The sequence below is a fragment of the Ranitomeya imitator genome, chromosome 1 (assembly GCF_032444005.1).
Source record: "Ranitomeya imitator isolate aRanImi1 chromosome 1, aRanImi1.pri, whole genome shotgun sequence".
NCBI lineage: Eukaryota > Metazoa > Chordata > Amphibia > Anura > Dendrobatidae > Ranitomeya > Ranitomeya imitator.
The window spans coordinates 829303887-829324561 of NC_091282.1; the positions used below are offsets into that span (position 1 = coordinate 829303887).

The 20675-nt window shown below is 48.4% G+C and overlaps 31 pseudogenes; all 31 read left to right on the forward strand.

Moving 5' to 3' along the window:
- The first annotated feature begins 51 nt into the window (after positions 1-51).
- On the forward strand, positions 52-170 carry LOC138659428 (5S ribosomal RNA; annotated as a pseudogene).
- Positions 171-435: 265 nt separating this feature from the next.
- LOC138659802 (5S ribosomal RNA) lies at positions 436-554 on the forward strand (annotated as a pseudogene).
- Positions 555-1021: 467 nt separating this feature from the next.
- On the forward strand, positions 1022-1140 carry LOC138659129 (5S ribosomal RNA; annotated as a pseudogene).
- Positions 1141-1216: 76 nt separating this feature from the next.
- LOC138659326 (5S ribosomal RNA) lies at positions 1217-1335 on the forward strand (annotated as a pseudogene).
- A 76-nt stretch (positions 1336-1411) lies between these two features.
- LOC138658513 (5S ribosomal RNA) lies at positions 1412-1530 on the forward strand (annotated as a pseudogene).
- A 76-nt stretch (positions 1531-1606) lies between these two features.
- On the forward strand, positions 1607-1725 carry LOC138658514 (5S ribosomal RNA; annotated as a pseudogene).
- Positions 1726-2368: 643 nt separating this feature from the next.
- On the forward strand, positions 2369-2487 carry LOC138659562 (5S ribosomal RNA; annotated as a pseudogene).
- Positions 2488-2947: 460 nt separating this feature from the next.
- LOC138659130 (5S ribosomal RNA) lies at positions 2948-3066 on the forward strand (annotated as a pseudogene).
- A 76-nt stretch (positions 3067-3142) lies between these two features.
- LOC138659328 (5S ribosomal RNA) lies at positions 3143-3261 on the forward strand (annotated as a pseudogene).
- A 76-nt stretch (positions 3262-3337) lies between these two features.
- LOC138658515 (5S ribosomal RNA) lies at positions 3338-3456 on the forward strand (annotated as a pseudogene).
- A 76-nt stretch (positions 3457-3532) lies between these two features.
- On the forward strand, positions 3533-3651 carry LOC138658769 (5S ribosomal RNA; annotated as a pseudogene).
- Positions 3652-4298: 647 nt separating this feature from the next.
- LOC138659164 (5S ribosomal RNA) lies at positions 4299-4417 on the forward strand (annotated as a pseudogene).
- A 272-nt stretch (positions 4418-4689) lies between these two features.
- On the forward strand, positions 4690-4808 carry LOC138659429 (5S ribosomal RNA; annotated as a pseudogene).
- A 76-nt stretch (positions 4809-4884) lies between these two features.
- On the forward strand, positions 4885-5003 carry LOC138658516 (5S ribosomal RNA; annotated as a pseudogene).
- A 76-nt stretch (positions 5004-5079) lies between these two features.
- Positions 5080-5198, forward strand: LOC138659689 (5S ribosomal RNA; annotated as a pseudogene).
- A 272-nt stretch (positions 5199-5470) lies between these two features.
- Positions 5471-5589, forward strand: LOC138658901 (5S ribosomal RNA; annotated as a pseudogene).
- Positions 5590-5665: 76 nt separating this feature from the next.
- Positions 5666-5784, forward strand: LOC138659131 (5S ribosomal RNA; annotated as a pseudogene).
- Positions 5785-5860: 76 nt separating this feature from the next.
- LOC138659329 (5S ribosomal RNA) lies at positions 5861-5979 on the forward strand (annotated as a pseudogene).
- A 76-nt stretch (positions 5980-6055) lies between these two features.
- On the forward strand, positions 6056-6174 carry LOC138658517 (5S ribosomal RNA; annotated as a pseudogene).
- An 856-nt stretch (positions 6175-7030) lies between these two features.
- On the forward strand, positions 7031-7149 carry LOC138658902 (5S ribosomal RNA; annotated as a pseudogene).
- Positions 7150-7225: 76 nt separating this feature from the next.
- LOC138659133 (5S ribosomal RNA) lies at positions 7226-7344 on the forward strand (annotated as a pseudogene).
- A 76-nt stretch (positions 7345-7420) lies between these two features.
- LOC138659330 (5S ribosomal RNA) lies at positions 7421-7539 on the forward strand (annotated as a pseudogene).
- A 76-nt stretch (positions 7540-7615) lies between these two features.
- On the forward strand, positions 7616-7734 carry LOC138658518 (5S ribosomal RNA; annotated as a pseudogene).
- A 1440-nt stretch (positions 7735-9174) lies between these two features.
- Positions 9175-9293, forward strand: LOC138658520 (5S ribosomal RNA; annotated as a pseudogene).
- Positions 9294-9564: 271 nt separating this feature from the next.
- On the forward strand, positions 9565-9683 carry LOC138658521 (5S ribosomal RNA; annotated as a pseudogene).
- Positions 9684-9759: 76 nt separating this feature from the next.
- Positions 9760-9878, forward strand: LOC138658522 (5S ribosomal RNA; annotated as a pseudogene).
- Positions 9879-9954: 76 nt separating this feature from the next.
- Positions 9955-10073, forward strand: LOC138658523 (5S ribosomal RNA; annotated as a pseudogene).
- Positions 10074-10149: 76 nt separating this feature from the next.
- On the forward strand, positions 10150-10268 carry LOC138659803 (5S ribosomal RNA; annotated as a pseudogene).
- A 4570-nt stretch (positions 10269-14838) lies between these two features.
- Positions 14839-14957, forward strand: LOC138659805 (5S ribosomal RNA; annotated as a pseudogene).
- Positions 14958-17562: 2605 nt separating this feature from the next.
- Positions 17563-17681, forward strand: LOC138659806 (5S ribosomal RNA; annotated as a pseudogene).
- Positions 17682-19513: 1832 nt separating this feature from the next.
- Positions 19514-19632, forward strand: LOC138659807 (5S ribosomal RNA; annotated as a pseudogene).
- Positions 19633-20675: the final 1043 nt, after the last annotated feature.

Here is a 20675-nt window from a genome sequence, read left to right on the forward strand (position 1 = left end):
CCCTTACGATTTTTTTCCGCTTGAAAAGACCCGCACTGGTGCTAACTATCTGTCAACGGTCACTCTAAGCTGAATGTGCCTGCCCTCTTCAGATCGCAAATGCAAAGCAGCTTGAGGCTGGGCAAGTACCAGCATGGGAGACTGGCTGGGAATCCCTGGTACCGTTGACGTGCTTTTTGTTTTTATCAAAGCTTACCCTTACGATTTTTTTCCGCTTGAAAAGACCCGCACTGGTGCTAACTATCTGTCAACGGTCACTCTAAGCTGAATGTGCCTGCCCTCGTCAGATCGCAAAGCAGCTTGAGGCTTGGCAAGTACCAGCATGGGAGACTGGCTGGGAATCCCTGGTACCGTTGACGTGCTTTTTGTTTTTATCAAAGCTTACCCTTACGATTTTTTTCCGCTTGAAAAGACCCGCACTGGTGCTAACTATCTGTCAACGGTCACTCTAAGCTGAATGTGCCTGCCCTCGTCAGATCGCAAATGCAAAGCAGCTTGAGGCTGGGCAAGTACCAGCATGGGAGACTGGCTGGGAATCCCTGGTACCGTTGACATGCTTTTTAGTTTTCATCAAAGCTTTGTATTACGATTCTCTTCCTCTTGAAAAAACTTGCGGAGTTGCTAACAATCCATCAATGGCCGCACTAAGCTCAATGTTCCTGCCTTCGTCAGATCACAAATGCAAAGTAGCTTGAGGCTGGGCAAGTATCAGCTTGGTAGACTGGCAGGGAATCCCTGGCACGGTTCCCACATTGTTTTGTTTTTATCAAAGCTTACACTTACGATTTTTTCCGCTTGAAAAGACCCGCACAGGTGCTAACTGTCTGTCAATGGCCACTCTAAGCTGAATGTGCCTGCCCTCGTCAGATTGCAAATGCAAAGCAGCTTGAGGCTGGGCAAGTACCAGCATGGGAGACTGGCTGGGAATCCCTGGTGCCATTGACGTTTCTTTTTTTTTCATCAAAGCTTACCCTTACGATTCTATTCCTCTTGAAAAGGCCAGCAGAGTTGCTCACTATCTGTCAATGGCCACTCTAAGCTGAATGTGCCTGCTCTCGTCAGATCGCAAATGCTAAGCAGCTTGAGGCTGGGCAAGTACCAGCATGGGAGACTGGCTGGGAATCCCTGGTACCGCTGACGTGCTTTTTGTTTTTATCAAAGCTTACCCTTACGATTTTTTTCCGCTTGAAAAGACCCGCACTGGTGCTAACGATCTGTCAATGGTCACTCTAAGCTGAATGTGCCTGCCCTCGTCAGATCGCAAATGCAAAGCAGCTTGAGGCTGGGCAAGTACCAGCATGGGAGACTGGCTGGGAATCCCTGGTACCGTTGACGTGCTTTTTGTTTTTATCAAAGCTTACCCTTACGATTTTTTTCCGCTTGAAAAGACCCGCACTGGTGCTAACTATCTGTCAACGGTCACTCTAAGCTGAATGTGCCTGCCCTCGTCAGATCGCAAATGCAAAGCAGCTTGAGGCTGGGCAAGTACCAGCATGGGAGACTGGCTGGGAATCCCTGGTACCGTTGACGTGCTTTTTGTTTTTATCAAAGCTTACCCTTACGATTTTTTTCCGCTTGAAAAGACCCGCACTGGTGCTAACTATCTGTCAACGGTCACTCTAAGCTGAATGTGCCTGCCCTCGTCAGATCGCAAATGCAAAGCAGCTTGAGGCTGGGCAAGTACCAGCATGGGAGACTGGCTGGGAATCCCTGGTACCGTTGACGTGCTTTTTGTTTTTATCAAAGCTTACCCTTACGATTTTTTTCCGCTTGAAAAGACCCGCACTGGTGCTAACTATATGTCAACGGTCACTCTAAGCTGAATGTGCCTGCCCTCGTCAGATCGCAAAGCAGCTTGAGGCTGGGCAAGTACCAGCATGGGAGACTGGCTGGGAATCCCTGGTATCGTTGACGTGCTTTTTGTTTTTATCAAAGCTTACCCTTACGATTTTTTTCCGCTTGAAAAGACCCGCACTGGTGCTAACTATCTGTCAACGGTCACTCTAAGCTGAATGTGCCTGCCCTCATCAGATCGCAAAGCAGCTTGAGGCTGGGCAAGTACCAGCATGGGAGACTGGCTGGGAATCCCTGGTACCGTTGACGTGCTTTTTGTTTTTATCAAACCTTACCCTTACGATTTTTTTCCGCTTGAAAAGACCCGCACTGGTGCTAACTAGCTGTCAACGGTCACTCTAAGCTGAATGTGCCTGCCCTCGTCAGATCGCAAAGCAGCTTGAGGCTGGGCAAGTACCAGCACGGGAGACTGGCTGGGAATCCCTGGTACCGTTGACGTGCTTTTTGTTTTTATCAAAGCTTACCCTTACGATTTTTTTCCGCTTGAAAAGACCCGCACTGGTGCTAACTATCTGTCAACGGTCACTCTAAGCTGAATGTGCCTGCCCTCGTCAGATCGCAAATGCAAAGCAGTTTGAGGCTGGGCAAGTACCAGCATGGGAGACTGGCTGGGAATCCCTGGTACCGTTGACGTGCTTTTTGTTTTTATCAAAGCTTACCCTTACGATTTTTTTCCGCTTGAAAAGACCCGCACTGGTGCTAACTATCTGTCAACGGTCACTCTAAGCTGAATGTTCCTGCCCTCGTCAGATCGCAAAGCAGCTTGAGGCTGGGCAAGTACCAGCATGGGAGACTGGCTGGGAATCCCTGGTACCGTTGACGTGCTTTTTGTTTTTATCAAAGCTTACCCTTACGATTTTTTTCCGCTTGAAAAGACCCGCACTGGTGCTAACTATCTGTCAACGGTCACTCTAAGCTGAATGTGCCTGCCCTCGTCAGATCGCAAATGCAAAGCAGCTTGAGGCTGGGCAAGTACCAGCATGGGAGACTGGCTGGGAATCCCTGGTGCCATTGACGTTTCTTTTTTTTTCATCAAAGCTTACCCTTACGATTCTATTCCTCTTGAAAAGGCCCGCAGAGTTGCTCACTATCTGTCAATGGCCACTCTAAGCTGAATGTGCCTGCTCTCGTCAGATCGCAAATGCTAAGCAGCTTGAGGCTGGGCAAGTACCAGCATGGGAGACTGGCTGGGAATCCCTGGTACCGCTGACGTGCTTTTTGTTTTTATCAAAGCTTACCCTTACGATTTTTTTCCGCTTGAAAAGACCCGCACTGGTGCTAACGATCTGTCAATGGTCACTCTAAGCTGAATGTGCCTGCCCTCGTCAGATCGCAAATGCAAAGCAGCTTGAGGCTGGGCAAGTACCAGCATGGGAGACTGGCTGGGAATCCCTGGTACCGTTGACGTGCTTTTTGTTTTTATCAAAGCTTACACTTACGATTTTTTTCCGCTTGAAAAGACCCGCACTGGTGCTAACTATCTGTCAACGGTCACTCTAAGCTGAATGTGCCTGCCCTCGTCAGATCGCAAATGCAAAGCAGCTTGAGGCTGGGCAAGTACCAGCATGGGAGACTGGCTGGGAATCCCTGGTACCGTTGACGTGCTTTTTGTTTTTATCAAAGCTTACCCTTACGATTTTTTTCCGCTTGAAAAGACCCGCACTGGTGCCAACTATCTGTCAACGGTCACTCTAAGCTGAATGTGCCTGCCCTCGTCAGATCGCAAATGCAAAGCAGCTTGAGGCTGGGCAAGTACCAGCATGGGAGACTGGCTGGGAATCCCTGGTACTGTTGACGTGCTTACCCTTACGATTTTTTTCCGCTTGAAAAGACCCGCACTGGTGCTAACTATCTGTCAACGGTCACTCTAAGCTGAATGTGCCTGCCCTCGTCAGATCGCAAATGCAAAGCAGCTTGAGGCTGGGCAAGTACCAGCATGGGAGACTGGCTGGGAATCCCTGGTACCGTTAACGTGCTTTTTGTTTTTATCAAAGCTTACCCTTACGATTTTTTGCCGCTTGAAAAGACCCAAATTTGTGCTACAGACCTATCTGTCAATTACTTCTTTATGCTGAATGGGCCTGCCCTCGTCAGATCGCAAATGCTGAGCTACTTGAGGCTGGGCAAGTACCAGCATGGGAGACTGGCTGGGAATTCCTGGTACCGTTGACATGCTTTTTAGTTTTCATCAAAGCTTTGTATTACGATTCTCTTCCTCTTGAAAAAACTTGCGGAGTTGCTAACAATCCATCAATGGCCGCACTAAGCTCAATGTTCCTGCCTTCGTCAGATCACAAATGCAAAGTAGCTTGAGGCTGGGCAAGTATCAGCTTGGTAGACTGGCAGGGAATCCCTGGCACGGTTCCCACATTGTTTTGTTTTTATCAAAGCTTACACTTACGATTTTTTCCGCTTGAAAAGACCCGCACAGGTGCTAACTGTCTGTCAATGGCCACTCTAAGCTGAATGTGCCTGCCCTCGTCAGATCGCAAAGGCAAAGCAGCTTGAGGCTGGGCAAGTACCAGCATGGGAGACTGGCTGGGAATCCCTGGTGCCATTGACGTTTCTTTTTTTTTCATCAAAGCTTACCCTTACGATTCTATTCCTCTTGAAAAGGCCCGCAGAGTTGCTCACTATCTGTCAATGGCCACTCTAAGCTGAATGTGCCTGCTCTCGTCAGATCGCTAAATGCTAAGCAGCTTGAGGCTGGGCAAGTACCAGCATGGGAGACTGTCTGGGAATCCCTGGTACCGTTGACGTGCTTTTTGTTTTTATCAAAGCTTACCCTTACGATTTTTTTCCGCTTGAAAAGACCCGCACTGGTGCTAACTATCTGTCAACGGTCACTCTAAGCTGAATGTGCCTGCCCTCTTCAGATCGCAAATGCAAAGCAGCTTGAGGCTGGGCAAGTACCAGCATGGGAGACTGGCTGGGAATCCCTGGTACCGTTGACGTGCTTTTTGTTTTTATCAAAGCTTACCCTTACGATTTTTTTCCGCTTGAAAAGACCCGCACTGGTGCTAACTATCTGTCAACGGTCACTCTAAGCTGAATGTGCCTGCCCTCGTCAGATCGCAAATGCAAAGCAGCTTGAGGCTGGGCAAGTACCAGCATGGGAGACTGGCTGGGAATCCCTGGTACCGTTGACGTGCTTTTTGTTTTTATCAAAGCTTACCCTTACGATTTTTTTCCGCTTGAAAAGACCCGCACTGGTGCTAACTATCTGTCAACGGTCACTCTAAGCTGAATGTGCCTGCCCTCATCAGATCGCAAATGCAAAGCAGCTTGAGGCTGGGCAAGTACCAGCATGGGAGACTGGCTGGGAATCCCTGGTACCGTTGACATGCTTTTTAGTTTTCATCAAAGCTTTGTATTACGATTCTCTTCCTCTTGAAAAAACTTGCGGAGTTGCTAACAATCCATCAATGGCCGCACTAAGCTCAATGTTCCTGCCTTCGTCAGATCACAAATGCAAAGTAGCTTGAGGCTGGGCAAGTATCAGCTTGGTAGACTGGCAGGGAATCCCTGGCACGGTTCCCACATTGTTTTGTTTTTATCAAAGCTTACACTTACGATTTTTTCCGCTTGAAAAGACCCGCACAGGTGCCAACTGTCTGTCAATGGCCACTCTAAGCTGAATGTGCCTGCCCTCGTCAGATCGCAAATGCAAAGCAGCTTGAGGCTGGGCAAGTACCAGCATGGGAGACTGGCTGGGAATCCCTGGTGCCATTGACGTTTCTTTTTTTTTCATCAAAGCTTACCCTTACGATTCTATTCCTCTTGAAAAGGCCCGCAGAGGTGCTCACTATCTGTCAATGGCCACTCTAAGCTGAATGTGCCTGCTCTCGTCAGATCGCAAATGCTAAGCAGCTTGAGGCTGGGCAAGTACCAGCATGGGAGACTGGCTGGGAATCCCTGGTACCGCTGACGTGCTTTTTGTTTTTATCAAAGCTTACCCTTACGATTTTTTTCCGCTTGAAAAGACCCGCACTGGTGCTAACGATCTGTCAATGGTCACTCTAAGCTGAATGTGCCTGCCCTCGTCAGATCGCAAATGCAAAGCAGCTTGAGGCTGGGCAAGTACCAGCATGGGAGACTGGCTGGGAATCCCTGGTACCGTTGACGTGCTTTTTGTTTTTATCAAAGCTTACCCTTACGATTTTTTTCCGCTTGAAAAGACCCGCACTGGTGCTAACTATCTGTCAACGGTCACTCTAAGCTGAATGTGCCTGCCCTCGTCAGATCGCAAATGCAAAGCAGCTTGAGGCTGGGCAAGTACCAGCATGGGAGACTGGCTGGGAATCCCTGGTACCGTTGACGTGCTTTTTGTTTTTATCAAAGCTTACCCTTACGATTTTTTTCCGCTTGAAAAGACCCGCACTGGTGCTAACTATCTGTCAACGGTCACTCTAAGCTGAATGTGCCTGCCCTCGTCAGAATGCAAAGCAGCTTGAGGCTGGGCAAGTACCAGCATGGGAGACTGGCTGGGAATCCCTGGTACCGTTGACGTGCTTTTTGTTTTTATCAAAGCTTACCCTTACGATTTTTTTCCGCTTGAAAAGACCCGCACTGGTGCTAACTATCTGTCAACGGTCACTCTAAGCTGAATGTGCCTGCCCTCGTCAGATCGCAAATGCAAAGCAGCTTGAGGCTGGTCAAGTACCAGCATGGGAGACTGGCTGGGAATCCCTGGTACCGTTAACGTGCTTTTTGTTTTTATCAAAGCTTACCCTTACGATTTTTTGCCGCTTGAAAAGACCCAAATTTGTGCTACAGACCTATCTGTCAATTACTTCTTTATGCTGAATGGGCCTGCCCTCGTCAGATCGCAAATGCTGAGCTACTTGAGGCTGGGCAAGTACCAGCATGGGAGACTGGCTGGGAATTCCTGGTACCGTTGACATGCTTTTTAGTTTTCATCAAAGCTTTGTATTACGATTCTCTTCCTCTTGAAAAAACTTGCGGAGTTGCTAACAATCCATCAATGGCCGCACTAAGCTCAATGTTCCTGCCTTCGTCAGATCACAAAATGCAAAGTAGCTTGAGGCTGGGCAAGTATCAGCTTGGTAGACTGGCAGGGAATCCCTGGCACGGTTCCCACATTGTTTTGTTTTTATCAAAGCTTACACTTACGATTTTTTCCGCTTGAAAAGACCCGCACAGGTGCTAACTGTCTGTCAATGGCCACTCTAAGCTGAATGTGCCTGCCCTCGTCAGATCGCAAATGCAAAGCAGCTTGAGGCTGGGCAAGTACCAGCATGGGAGACTGGCTGGGAATCCCTGGTGCCATTGACGTTTCTTTTTTTTTCATCAAAGCTTACCCTTACGATTCTATTCCTCTTGAAAAGGCCCGCAGAGGTGCTCACTATCTGTCAATGGCCACTCTAAGCTGAATGTGCCTGCTCTCGTCAGATCGCAAATGCTAAGCAGCTTGAGGCTGGGCAAGTACCAGCATGGGAGACTGGCTGGGAATCCCTGGTACCGCTGACGTGCTTTTTGTTTTTATCAAAGCTTACCCTTACGATTTTTTTCCGCTTGAAAAGACCCGCACTGGTGCTAACGATCTGTCAATGGTCACTCTAAGCTGAATGTGCCTGCCCTCGTCAGATCGCAAATGCAAAGCAGCTTGAGGCTGGGCAAGTACCAGCATGGGAGACTGGCTGGGAATCCCTGGTACCGTTGACGTGCTTTTTGTTTTTATCAAAGCTTACCCTTACGATTTTTTTCCGCTTGAAAAGACCCGCACTGGTGCTAACTATCTGTCAACGGTCACTCTAAGCTGAATGTGCCTGCCCTCGTCAGATCGCAAATGCAAAGCAGCTTGAGGCTGGGCAAGTACCAGCATGGGAGACTGGCTGGGAATCCCTGGTACCGTTGACGTGCTTTTTGTTTTTATCAAAGCTTACCCTTACGATTTTTTTCCGCTTGAAAAGACCCGCACTGGTGCTAACTATCTGTCAACGGTCACTCTAAGCTGAATGTGCCTGCCCTCGTCAGAATGCAAAGCAGCTTGAGGCTGGGCAAGTACCAGCATGGGAGACTGGCTGGGAATCCCTGGTACCGTTGACGTGCTTTTTGTTTTTATCAAAGCTTACCCTTACGATTTTTTTCCGCTTGAAAAGACCCGCACTGGTGCTAACTATCTGTCAACGGTCACTCTAAGCTGAATGTGCCTGCCCTCGTCAGATCGCAAATGCAAAGCAGCTTGAGGCTGGGCAAGTACCAGCATGGGAGACTGGCTGGGAATCCCTGGTACCGTTAACGTGCTTTTTGTTTTTATCAAAGCTTACCCTTACGATTTTTTGCCGCTTGAAAAGACCCAAATTTGTGCTACAGACCTATCTGTCAATTACTTCTTTATGCTGAATGGGCCTGCCCTCGTCAGATCGCAAATGCTGAGCTACTTGAGGCTGGGCAAGTACCAGCATGGGAGACTGGCTGGGAATTCCTGGTACCGTTGACATGCTTTTTAGTTTTCATCAAAGCTTTGTATTACGATTCTCTTCCTCTTGAAAAAACTTGCGGAGTTGCTAACAATCCATCAATGGCCGCACTAAGCTCAATGTTCCTGCCTTCGTCAGATCACAAATGCAAAGTAGCTTGAGGCTGGGCAAGTATCAGCTTGGTAGACTGGCAGGGAATCCCTGGCACGGTTCCCACATTGTTTTGTTTTTATCAAAGCTTACACTTACGATTTTTTCCGCTTGAAAAGACCCGCACAGGTGCTAACTGTCTGTCAATGGCCACTCTAAGCTGAATGTGCCTGCCCTCGTCAGATTGCAAATGCAAAGCAGCTTGAGGCTGGGCAAGTACCAGCATGGGAGACTGGCTGGGAATCCCTGGTACCGCTGACGTGCTTTTTGTTTTTATCAAAGCTTACCCTTACGATTTTTTTCCGCTTGAAAAGACCCGCACTGGTGCTAACGATCTGTCAATGGTCACTCTAAGCTGAATGTGCCTGCCCTCGTCAGATCGCAAATGCAAAGCAGCTTGAGGCTGGGCAAGTACCAGCATGGGAAACTGGCTGGGAATCCCTGGTACCGTTGACGTGCTTTTTGTTTTTATCAAAGCTTACCCTTACGATTTTTTTCCGCTTGAAAAGACCCGCACTGGTGCTAACTATCTGTCAAAAGTCACTCTAAGCTGAATGTGCCTGCCCTCGTCAGATCGCAAATGCAAAGCAGCTTGAGGCTGGGCAAATACCAGCATGGGAGACTGGCTGGGAATCCCTGGTACCGTTGACGTGCTTTTTGTTTTTATCAAAGCTTACCCTTACGATTTTTTTCCGCTTGAAAAGACCCGCACTGGTGCTAACTATCTGTCAACGGTCACTCTAAGCTGAATGTGCCTGCCCTCGTCAGATCGCAAATGCAAAGCAGCTTGAGGCTGGGCAAGTACCAGCATGGGAGACTGGCTGGGAATCCCTGGTACCGTTGACGTGCTTTTTGTTTTTATCAAAGCTTACCCTTACGATTTTTTTCCGCTTGAAAAGACCCGCACTGGTGCTAACTATCTGTCAACGGTCACTCTAAGCTGAATGTGCCTGCCCTCGTCAGATCGCAAATGCAAAGCAGCTTGAGGCTGGGCAAGTACCAGCATGGGAGACTGGCTGGGAATCCCTGGTACCTTTGACGTGCTTTTTGTTTTTATCAAAGCTTACCCTTACGATTTTTTTCCGCTTGAAAAGACCCGCACTGGTGCTAACTATCTGTCAACGGTCACTCTAAGCTGAATGTGCCTGCCCTCGTCAGATCGCAAATGCAAAGCAGCTTGAGGCTGGGCAAGTACCAGCATGGGAGACTGGCTGGGAATCCCTGGTACCGTTGACGTGCTTTTTGTTTTTATCAAAGCTTACCCTTACGATTTTTTTCCGCTTGAAAAGACCCGCACTGGTGCTAACTATCTGTCAACGGTCACTCTAAGCTGAATGTGCCTGCCCTCGTCAGATCGCAAATGCAAAGCAGCTTGAGGCTGGGCAAGTACCAGCATGGGAGACTGGCTGGGAATCCCTGGTACCGTTGACGTGCTTTTTGTTTTTATCAAAGCTTACCCTTACGATTTTTTTCCGCTTGAAAAGACCCGCACTGGTGCTAGCTATCTGTCAACGGTCACTCTAAGCTGAATGTGCCTGCCCTCGTCAGATCGCAAATGCAAAGCAGCTTGAGGCTGGGCAAGTACCAGCATGGGAGACTGGCTGGGAATCCCTGGTACCGTTGACGTGCTTTTTGTTTTTATCAAAGCTTACCCTTACGATTTTTTTCCGCTTGAAAAGACCCGCACTGGTGCTAACTATCTGTCAACGGTCACTCTAAGCTGAATGTGCCTGCCCTCGTCAGATCGCAAATGCAAAGCAGCTTGAGGCTGGGCAAGTACCAGCATGGGAGACTGGCTGGGAATCCCTGGTACCGTTGACATGCTTTTTAGTTTTCATCAAAGCTTTGTATTACGATTCTCTTCCTCTTGAAAAAACTTGCGGAGTTGCTAACAATCCATCAATGGCCCCACTAAGCTCAATGTTCCTGCCTTCGTCAGATCACAAATGCAAAGTAGCTTGAGGCTGGGCAAATATCAGCTTGGTAGACTGGCAGGGAATCCCTGGCACGGTTCCCACATTGTTTTGTTTTTATCAAAGCTTACACTTACGATTTTTTCCGCTTGAAAAGTCCCGCACAGGTGCTAACTGTCTGTCAATGGCCACTCTAAGCTGAATGTGCCTGCCCTCGTCAGATCGCAAATGCAAAGCAGCTTGAGGCTGGGCAAGTACCAGCATGGGAGACTGGCTGGGAATCCCTGGTGCCATTGACGTTTCTTTTTTTTCATCAAAGCTTACCCTTACGATTCTATTCCTCTTGAAAAGGCCCGCAGAGTTGCTCACTATCTGTCAATGGCCACTCTAAGCTGAATGTGCCTGCTCTCGTCAGATCGCAAATGCTAAGCAGCTTGAGGCTGGGCAAGTACCAGCATGGGAGACTGGCTGCGAATCCCTGGTACAGTTGACGTGCTTTTTGTTTTTATCAAAGCTTACCCTTACGATTTTTTTCCGCTTGAAAAGACCCGCACTGGTGCTAACTATCTGTCAACGGTCACTCTAAGCTGAATGTGCCTGCCCTCGTCAGATCGCAAATGCAAAGCAGCTTGAGGCTGGGCATTTACCAGCATGGGAGACTGGCTGGGAATCCCTGGTACCGTTAACGTGCTTTTTGTTTTTATCAAAGCTTACCCTTACGATTTTTTGCCGCTTGAAAAGACCCAAATTTGTGCTACAGACCTATCTGTCAATTACTTCTTTATGCTGAATGGGCCTGCCCTCGTCAGATCGCAAATGCTGAGCTACTTGAGGCTGGGCAAGTACCAGCATGGGAGACTGGCTGGGAATTCCTGGTACCGTTGACATGCTTTTTAGTTTTCATCAAAGCTTTGTATTACGATTCTCTTCCTCTTGAAAAAACTTGCGGAGTTGCTAACAATCCATCAATGGCCGCACTAAGCTCAATGTTCCTGCCTTCGTCAGATCACAAATGCAAAGTAGCTTGAGGCTGGGCAAGTATCAGCTTGGTAGACTGGCAGGGAATCCCTGGCACGGTTCCCACATTGTTTTGTTTTTATCAAAGCTTACACTTACGATTTTTTCCGCTTGAAAAGACCCGCACAGGTGCTAACTGTCTGTCAATGGCCACTCTAAGCTGAATGTGCCTGCCCTCGTCAGATCGCAAATGCAAAGCAGCTTGAGGCTGGGCAAGTACCAGCATGGGAGACTGGCTGGGAATCCCTGGTGCCATTGACGTTTCTTTTTTTTTTCATCAAAGCTTACCCTTACGATTCAATTCATCTTGAAAAGGCCCGCAGAGTTGCTCACTATCTGTCAATGGCCACTCTAAGCTGAATGTGCCTGCTCTCGTCAGATCGCAAATGCTAAGCAGCTTGAGGCTGGGCAAGTACCAGCATGGGAGACTGGCTGGGAATCCCTGGTACCGTTGACGTGCTTTTTGTTTTTATCAAAGCTTACCCTTACGATTTTTTTCCGCTTGAAAAGACCCGCACTGGTGCTAACTATCTGTCAACGGTCACTCTAAGCTGAATGTGCCTGCCCTCTTCAGATCGCAAATGCAAAGCAGCTTGAGGCTGGGCAAGTACCAGCATGGGAGACTGGCTGGGAATCCCTGGTACCGTTGACGTGCTTTTTGTTTTTATCAAAGCTTACCCTTACGATTTTTTTCCGCTTGAAAAGACCCGCACTGGTGCTAACTATCTGTCAACGGTCACTCTAAGCAGAATGTGCCTGCCCTCGTCAGATCGCAAATGCAAAGCAGCTTGAGGCTGGGCAAGTACCAGCATGGGAGACTGGCTGGGAATCCCTGGTACCGTTGACGTGCTTTTTGTTTTTATCAAAGCTTACCCTTACGATTTTTTTCCGCTTGAAAAGACCCGCACTGGTGCTAACTATCTGTCAACGGTCACTCTAAGCTGAATGTGCCTACCCTCGTCAGATCGCAAATGCAAAGCAGCTTGAGGCTGGGCAAGTACTAGCATGGGAGACTGGCTGGGGATCCCTGGTACCGTTGACATGCTTTTTAGTTTTCATCAAAGCTTTGTATTACGATTCTCTTCCTCTTGAAAAAACTTGCGGAGTTGCTAACAATCCATCAATGGCCGCACTAAGCTCAATGTTCCTGCCTTCGTCAGATCACAAATGCAAAGTAGCTTGAGGCTGGGCAAGTATCAGCTTGGTAGACTGGCAGGGAATCCCTGGCACGGTTCCCACATTGTTTTGTTTTTATCAAAGCTTACACTTACGATTTTTTCCGCTTGAAAAGACCCGCACAGGTGCTAACTGTCTGTCAATGGCCACTCTAAGCTGAATGTGCCTGCCCTCGTCAGATCGCAAATGCAAAGCAGCTTGAGGCTGGGCAAGTACCAGCATGGGAGACTGGCTGGGAATCCCTGGTGCCATTGACGTTTCTTTTTTTTTCATCAAAGCTTACCCTTACGATTCTATTCCTCTTGAAAAGGCCCGCAGAGTTGCGCACTATCTGTCAATGGCCACTCTAAGCTGAATGTGCCTGCTCTCGTCAGATCGCAAATGCTAAGCAGCCTGAGGCTGGGCAAGTACCAGCATGGGAGACTGGCTGGGAATCCCTGGTACCGCTGACGTGCTTTTTGTTTTTATCAAAGCTTACCCTTACGATTTTTTTCCGCTTGAAAAGACCCGCACTGGTGCTAACGATCTGTCAATGGTCACTCTAAGCTGAATGTGCCTGCCCTCGTCAGATCGCAAATGCAAAGCAGCTTGAGGCTGGGCAAGTACCAGCATGGGAGACTGGCTGGGAATCCCTGGTACCGTTGACGCGCTTTTTGTTTTTATCAAAGCTTACCCTTACGATTTTTTTCCGCTTGAAAAGACCCGCACTGGTGCTAACTATCTGTCAACGGTCACTCTAAGCTGAATGTTCCTGCCCTCGTCAGATCGCAAATGCAAAGCAGCTTGAGGCTGGGCAAGTACCAGCATGGGAGACTGGCTGTGAATCCCTGGTACCGTTGACGTGCTTTTTGTTTTTATCAAAGCTTACCCTTACGATTTTTTTCCGCTTGAAAAGACCCGCACTGGTGCTAACTATCTGTCAACGGTCACTCTAAGCTGAATGTGCCTGCCCTCATCAGATCGCAAATGCAAAGCAGCTTGAGGCTGGGCAAGTACCAGCATGGGAGACTGGCTGGGAATCCCTGGTACCGTTGACGTGCTTTTTGTTTTTATCAAAGCTTACCCTTACGATTTTTTTCCGCTTGAAAAGACCCGCACTGGTGCTAACTATCTGTCAACGGTCACTCTAAGCTGAATGTGCCTGCCCTCGTCAGATCGCAAATGCTGAGCTACTTGAGGCTGGGCAAGTACCAGCATGGGAGACTGGCTGGGAATTCCTGGTACCGTTGACATGCTTTTTAGTTTTCATCAAAGCTTTGTATTACGATTCTCTTCCTCTTGAAAAAACTTGCGGAGTTGCTAACAATCCATCAATGGCCGCACTAAGCTCAATGTTCCTGCCTTCGTCAGATCACAAAATGCAAAGTAGCTTGAGGCTGGGCAAGTATCAGCTTGGTAGACTGGCAGGGAATCCCTGGCACGGTTCCCACATTGTTTTGTTTTTATCAAAGCTTACACTTACGATTTTTTCCGCTTGAAAAGACCCGCACAGGTGCTAACTGTCTGTCAATGGCCACTCTAAGCTGAATGTGCCTGCCCTCGTCAGATCGCAAATGCAAAGCAGCTTGAGGCTGGGCAAGTACCAGCATGGGAGACTGGCTGGGAATCCCTGGTGCCATTGACGTTTCTTTTTTTTTCATCAAAGCTTACCCTTACGATTCTATTCCTCTTGAAAAGGCCCGCAGAGTTGCTCACTATCTGTCAATGGCCACTCTAAGCTGAATGTGCCTGCTCTCGTCAGATCGCAAATGCTAAGCAGCTTGAGGCTGGGCAAGTACCAGCATGGGAGACTGGCTGGGAATCCCTGGTACCGCTGACGTGCTTTTTGTTTTTATCAAAGCTTACCCTTACGATTTTTTTCCGCTTGAAAAGACCCGCACTGGTGCTAACGATCTGTCAATGGTCACTCTAAGCTGAATGTGCCTGCCCTCGTCAGATCGCAAATGCAAAGCAGCTTGAGGCTGGGCAAGTACCAGCATGGGAGACTGGCTGGGAATCCCTGGTACCGTTGACGTGCTTTTTGTTTTTATCAAAGCTTACCCTTACGATTTTTTTCCGCTTGAAAAGACCCGCACTGGTGCTAACTATCTGTCAACGGTCACTCTAAGCTGAATGTGCCTGCCCTCGTCAGATCGCAAATGCAAAGCAGCTTGAGGCTGGGCAAGTACCAGCATGGGAGACTGGCTGGGAATCCCTGGTACCGTTGACGTGCTTTTTGTTTTTATCAAAGCTTACCCTTACGATTTTTTTCCGCTTGAAAAGACCCGCACTGGTGCTAACTATCTGTCAACGGTCACTCTAAGCTGAATGTGCCTGCCCTCGTCAGATCGCAAATGCAAAGCAGCTTGAGGCTGGGCAAGTACCAGCATGGGAGACTGGCTGGGAATCCCTGGTACCGTTGACATGCTTTTTAGTTTTCATCAAAGCTTTGTATTACGATTCTCTTCCTCTTGAAAAAACTTGCGGAGTTGCTAACAATCCATCAATGGCCGCACTAAGCTCAATGTTCCTGCCTTCGTCAGATCACAAATGCAAAGTAGCTTGAGGCTGGGCAAGTATCAGCTTGGTAGACTGGCAGGGAATCCCTGGCACGGTTCCCACATTGTTTTGTTTTTATCAAAGCTTACACTTACGATTTTTTCCGCTTGAAAAGACCCGCACAGGTGCTAACTGTCTGTCAATGGCCACTCTAAGCTGAATGTGCCTGCCCTCGTCAGATCGCAAATGCAAAGCAGCTTGAGGCTGGGCAAGTACCAGCATGGGAGACTGGCTGGGAATCCCTGGTGCCATTGACGTTTCTTTTTTTTTCATCAAAGCTTACCCTTACGATTCTATTCCTCTTGAAAAGGCCCGCAGAGTTGCTCACTATCTGTCAATGGCCACTCTAAGCTGAATGTGCCTGCTCTCGTCAGATCGCAAATGCTAAGGAGCTTGAGGCTGGGCAAGTACCAGCATGGGAGACTGGCTGGGAATCCCTGGTACCGCTGACGTGCTTTTTGTTTTTATCAAAGCTTACCCTTACGATTTTTTTCCGCTTGAAAAGACCCGCACTGGTGCTAACGATCTGTCAATGGTCACTCTAAGCTGAATGTGCCTGCCCTCGTCAGATCGCAAATGCAAAGCAGCTTGAGGCTGGGCAAGTACCAGCATGGGAGACTGGCTGGGAATCCCTGGTACCGTTGACGTGCTTTTTGTTTTTATCAAAGCTTACCCTTACGATTTTTTTCCGCTTGAAAAGACCCGCACTGGTGCTAACTATCTGTCAATGGTCACTCTAAGCTGAATGTGCCTGCCCTCGTCAGATCGCAAATGCAAAGCAGCTTGAGGCTGGGCAAGTACCAGCATGGGAGACTGGCTGGGAATCCCTGGTACCGTTGACGTGCTTTTTGTTTTTATCAAAGCTTACCCTTACGATTTTTTTCCGCTTGAAAAGACCCGCACTGGTGCTAACTATCTGTCAACGGTCACTCTAAGCTGAATGTGCCTGCCCTCGTCAGATCGCAAATGCAAAGCAGCTTGAGGCTGGGCAAGTACCAGCATGGGAGACTGGCTGGGAATCCCTGGTACCGTTGACGTGCTTTTTGTTTTTATCAAAGCTTACCCTTACGATTTTTTTCCGCTTGAAAAGACCCGCACTGGTGCTAACTATCTGTCAACGGTCACTCTAAGCTGAATGTGCCTGCCCTCGTCAGAATGCAAAGCAGCTTGAGGCTGGGCAAGTACCAGCATGGGAGACTGGCTGGGAATCCCTGGTACCGTTAACGTGCTTTTTGTTTTTATCAAAGCTTACCCTTACGATTTTTTGCCGCTTGAAAAGACCCAAATTTGTGCTACAGACCTATCTGTCAATTACTTTTTTATGCTGAATGGGCCTGCCCTCGTCAGATCGCAAATGCTGAGCTACTTGAGGCTGGGCAAGTACCAGCATGGGAGACTGGCTGGGAATTCCTGGTACCGTTGACATGCTTTTTAGTTTTCATCAAAGCTTTGTATTACGATTCTCTTCCTCTTGAAAAAACTTGCGGAGTTGCTAACAATCCATCAATGGCCGCACTAAGCTCAATGTTCCTGCCTTCGTCAGATCACAAATGCAAAGTAGCTTGAGGCTGGGCAAGTATCAGCTTGGTAGACTGGCAGGGAATCCCTGGCACGGTTCCCACATTGTTTTGTTTTTATCAAAGCTTACACTTACGATTTTTTCCGCTTGAAAAGACCCGCACAGGTGCTAACTGTCTGTCAATGGCCACTCTAAGCTGAATGTGCCTGCCCTCGTCAGATCGCAAATGCAAAGCAGCTTGAGGCTGGGCAAGTACCAGCATGGGAGACTGGCTGGGAATCCCTGGTGCCATTGACGTTTCTTTTTTTTTCATCAAAGCTTACCCTTACGATTCTATTCCTCTTGAAAAGGCCCGCAGAGTTGCTCACTATCTGTCAATGGCCACTCTAAGCTAAATGTGCCTGCTCTCGTCAGATCGCAAATGCTAAGCAGCTTGAGGCTGGGCAAGTACCAGCATGGGAGAATGGCTGGGAATCCCTGGTACCGTTGACGTGCTTTTTGTTTTTATCAAAGCTTACCCTTACGATTTTTTTCCGCTTGAAAAGACCCGCACTGGTGCTAACTATCTGTCAACGGTCACTCTAAGCTGAATGTGCCTGCCCTCTTCAGATCGCAAATGCAAAGCAGCTTGAGGCTGGGCAAGTATCAGCATGGGAGACTGGCTGGGAATCCCTGGTACCGTTGACGTGCTTTTTGTTTTTATCAAAGCTTACCCTTACGATTTTTTTCCGCTTGAAAAGACCCGCACTGGTGCTAACTATCTGTCAACGGTCACTCTAAGCTGAATGTGCCTGCCCTCGTCAGAATGCAAAGCAGCTTGAGGCTGGGCAAGTACCAGCATGGGAGACTGGCTGGGAATCCCTGGTACCGTTGACGTGCTTTTTGTTTTTATCAAAGCTTACCCTTACGATTTTTTTCCGCTTGAAAAGACCCGCACTGGTGCTAACTATCTGTCAACGGTCACTCTAAGCTGAATGTGCCTGCCCTCGTCAGATCGCAAATGCAAAGCAGCTTGAGGCTGGGCAAGTACCAGCATGGGAGACTGGCTGGGAATCCCTGGTACCGTTGACATGCTTTTTAGTTTTCATCAAAGCTTTGTATTACGATTCTCTTCCTCTTGAAAAAACTTGCGGAGTTGCTAACAATCCATCAATGGCCGCACTAAGCTCAATGTTCCTGCCTTCGTCAGATCACAAATGCAAAGTAGCTTGAGGCTGGGCAAGTATCAGCTTGGTAGACTGGCAGGGAATCCCTGGCACGGTTCCCACATTGTTTTGTTTTTATCAAAGCTTACACTTACGATTTTTTCCGCTTGAAAAGACCCGCACAGGTGCTAACTGTCTGTCAATGGCCACTCTAAGCTGAATGTGCCTGCCCTCGTCAGATCGCAAATGCAAAGCAGCTTGAGGCTGGGCAAGTACCAGCATGGGAGACTGGCTGGGAATCCCTGGTGCCATTGACGTTTCTTTTTTTTCCATCAAAGCTTACCCTTACGATTCTATTCCTCTTGAAAAGGCCCGCAGAGTTGCTCACTATCTGTCAATGGCCACTCTAAGCTGAATGTGCCTGCTCTCGTCAGATCGCAAATGCTAAGCAGCTTGAGGCTGGGCAAGTACCAGCATGGGAGACTGGCTGGGAATCCCTGGTACCGCTGACGTGCTTTTTGTTTTTATCAAAGCTTACCCTTACGATTTTTTTCCGCTTGAAAAGACCCGCACTGGTGCTAACGATCTGTCAATGGTCACTCTAAGCTGAATGTGCCTGCCCTCATCAGATCGCAAATGCAAAGCAGCTTGAGGCTGGGCAAGTACCAGCATGGGAGACTGGCTGGGAATCCCTGGTACCGTTGACGTGCTTTTTGTTTTTATCAAAGCTTACCCTTACGATTTTTTTCCGCTTGAAAAGACCCGCACTGGTGCTAACTATCTGTCAACGGTCACTCTAAGCTGAATGTGCCTGCCCTCGTCAGATCGCAAATGCAAAGCAGCTTGAGGCTGGGCAAGTACCAGCATGGGAGACTGGCTGGGAATCCCTGGTACCGTTGACGTGCTTTTTGTTTTTATCAAAGCTTACCCTTACGATTTTTTTCCGCTTGAAAAGACCCGCACTGGTGCTAACTATCTGTCAACGGTCACTCTAAGCTGAATGTGCCTGCCCTCGTCAGATCGCAAATGCAAAGCAGCTTGAGGCTGGGCAAGTACCAGCATGGGAGACTGGCTGGGAATCCCTGGTACCGTTGACGTGCTTTTTGTTTTTATCAAAGCTTACCCTTACGATTTTTTTCCGCTTGAAAAGACCCGCACTGGTGCTAACTATCTGTCAACGGTCACTCTAAGCTGAAGGTGCCTGCCCTCGTCAGATCGCAAATGCAAAGCAGCTTGAGGCTGGGCAAGTACCAGCATGGGAGACTGGCTGGGAATCCCTGGTACCGTTGACGTGCTTTTTGTTTTTATCAAAGCTTACCCTTACGATTTTTTTCCGCTTGAAAAGACCCGCACTGGTGCTAACTATCTGTCAACGGTCACTCTAAGCTGAATGTGCCTGCCCTCGTCAGATCGCAAATGCAAAGCAGCTTGAGGCTGGGCAAGTACCAGCATGGGAGACTGGCTGGGAATCCCTGGTACCGTTGACGTGCTTTTTGTTTTTATCAAAGCTTACCCTTACGATTTTTTTCCGCTTGAAAAGACCCGCACTGGTGCTAACTATCTGTCAACGGTCACTCTAAGCTGAATGTGCCTGCACTCGTCAGATCGCAAATGCAAAGCAGCTTGAGGCTGGGCAAGTACCAGCATGGGAGACTGGCTGGGAATCCATGGTACCGTTGACGTGCTTTTTGTTTTTATCAAAGCTTACCCTTACGATTTTTTTCCGCTTGAAAAGACCCGCACTGGTGCTAACTATCTGTCAACGGTCACTCTAAGCTGAATGTGCCTGCCCTCGTCAGATCGCAAATGCAAAGCAGCTTGAGGCTGGGCAAGTACCAGCATGGGAGACTGGCTGGGAATCCCTGGTACCGTTGACATGCTTTTTAGTTTTCATCAAAGCTTTGTATTACGATTCTCTTCCTCTTGAAAAAACTTGCGGAGTTGCTAACAATCCATCAATGGCCCCACTAAGCTCAATGTTCCTGCCTTCGTCAGATCACAAATGCAAAGTAGCTTGAGGCTGGGCAAGTATCAGCTTGGTAGACTGGCAGGGAATCCCTGGCACGGTTCCCACATTGTTTTGTTTTTATCAAAGCTTACACTTACGATTTTTTCCGCTTGAAAAGACCCGCACAGGTGCTAACTATCTGTCAATGGCCACTCTAAGCTGAATGTGCCTGCCCTCGTCAGATCGCAAATGCAAAGCAGCTTGAGGCTGGGCAAGTACAAGCATGGGAGACTGGCTGGGAATCCCTGGTGCCATTGACGTTTCTTTTTTTTTCATCAAAGCTTACCCTTACGATTCTATTCCTCTTGAAAAGGCCCGCAGAGTTGCTCACTATCTGTCAATGGCCACTCTAAGCTGAATGTGCCTGCTCTCGTCAGATCGCAAATGCTAAGCAGCTTGAGGCTGGGCAAGTACCAGCATGGGAGACTGGCTGGGAATCCCTGGTACCGCTGACGTGCTTTTTGTTTTTATCAAAGCTTACCCTTACGATTTTTTTCCGCTTGAAAAGACCCGCACTGGTGCTAACGATCTGTCAATGGTCACTCTAAGCTGAATGTGCCTGCCCTCATCAGATCGCAAATGCAAAGTAGCTTGAGGCTGGGCAAGTACCAGCATGGGAGACTGGCTGGGAATCCCTGGTACCGTTGACGTGCTTTTTGTTTTTATCAAAGCTTACCCTTACGATTTTTTTCCGCTTGAAAAGACCCGCACTGGTGCTAACTATCTGTCAACGGTCACTCTAAGCTGAATGTGCCTACCCTCGTCAGATCGCAAATGCAAAGCAGCTTAAGGCTGGGCAAGTACCAGCATGGGAGACTGGCTGGGAATCCCTGGTACCGTTGACGTGCTTTTTGTTTTTATCAAAGCTTACCCTTACGATTTTTTTCCGCTTGAAAAGACCCGCACTGGTGC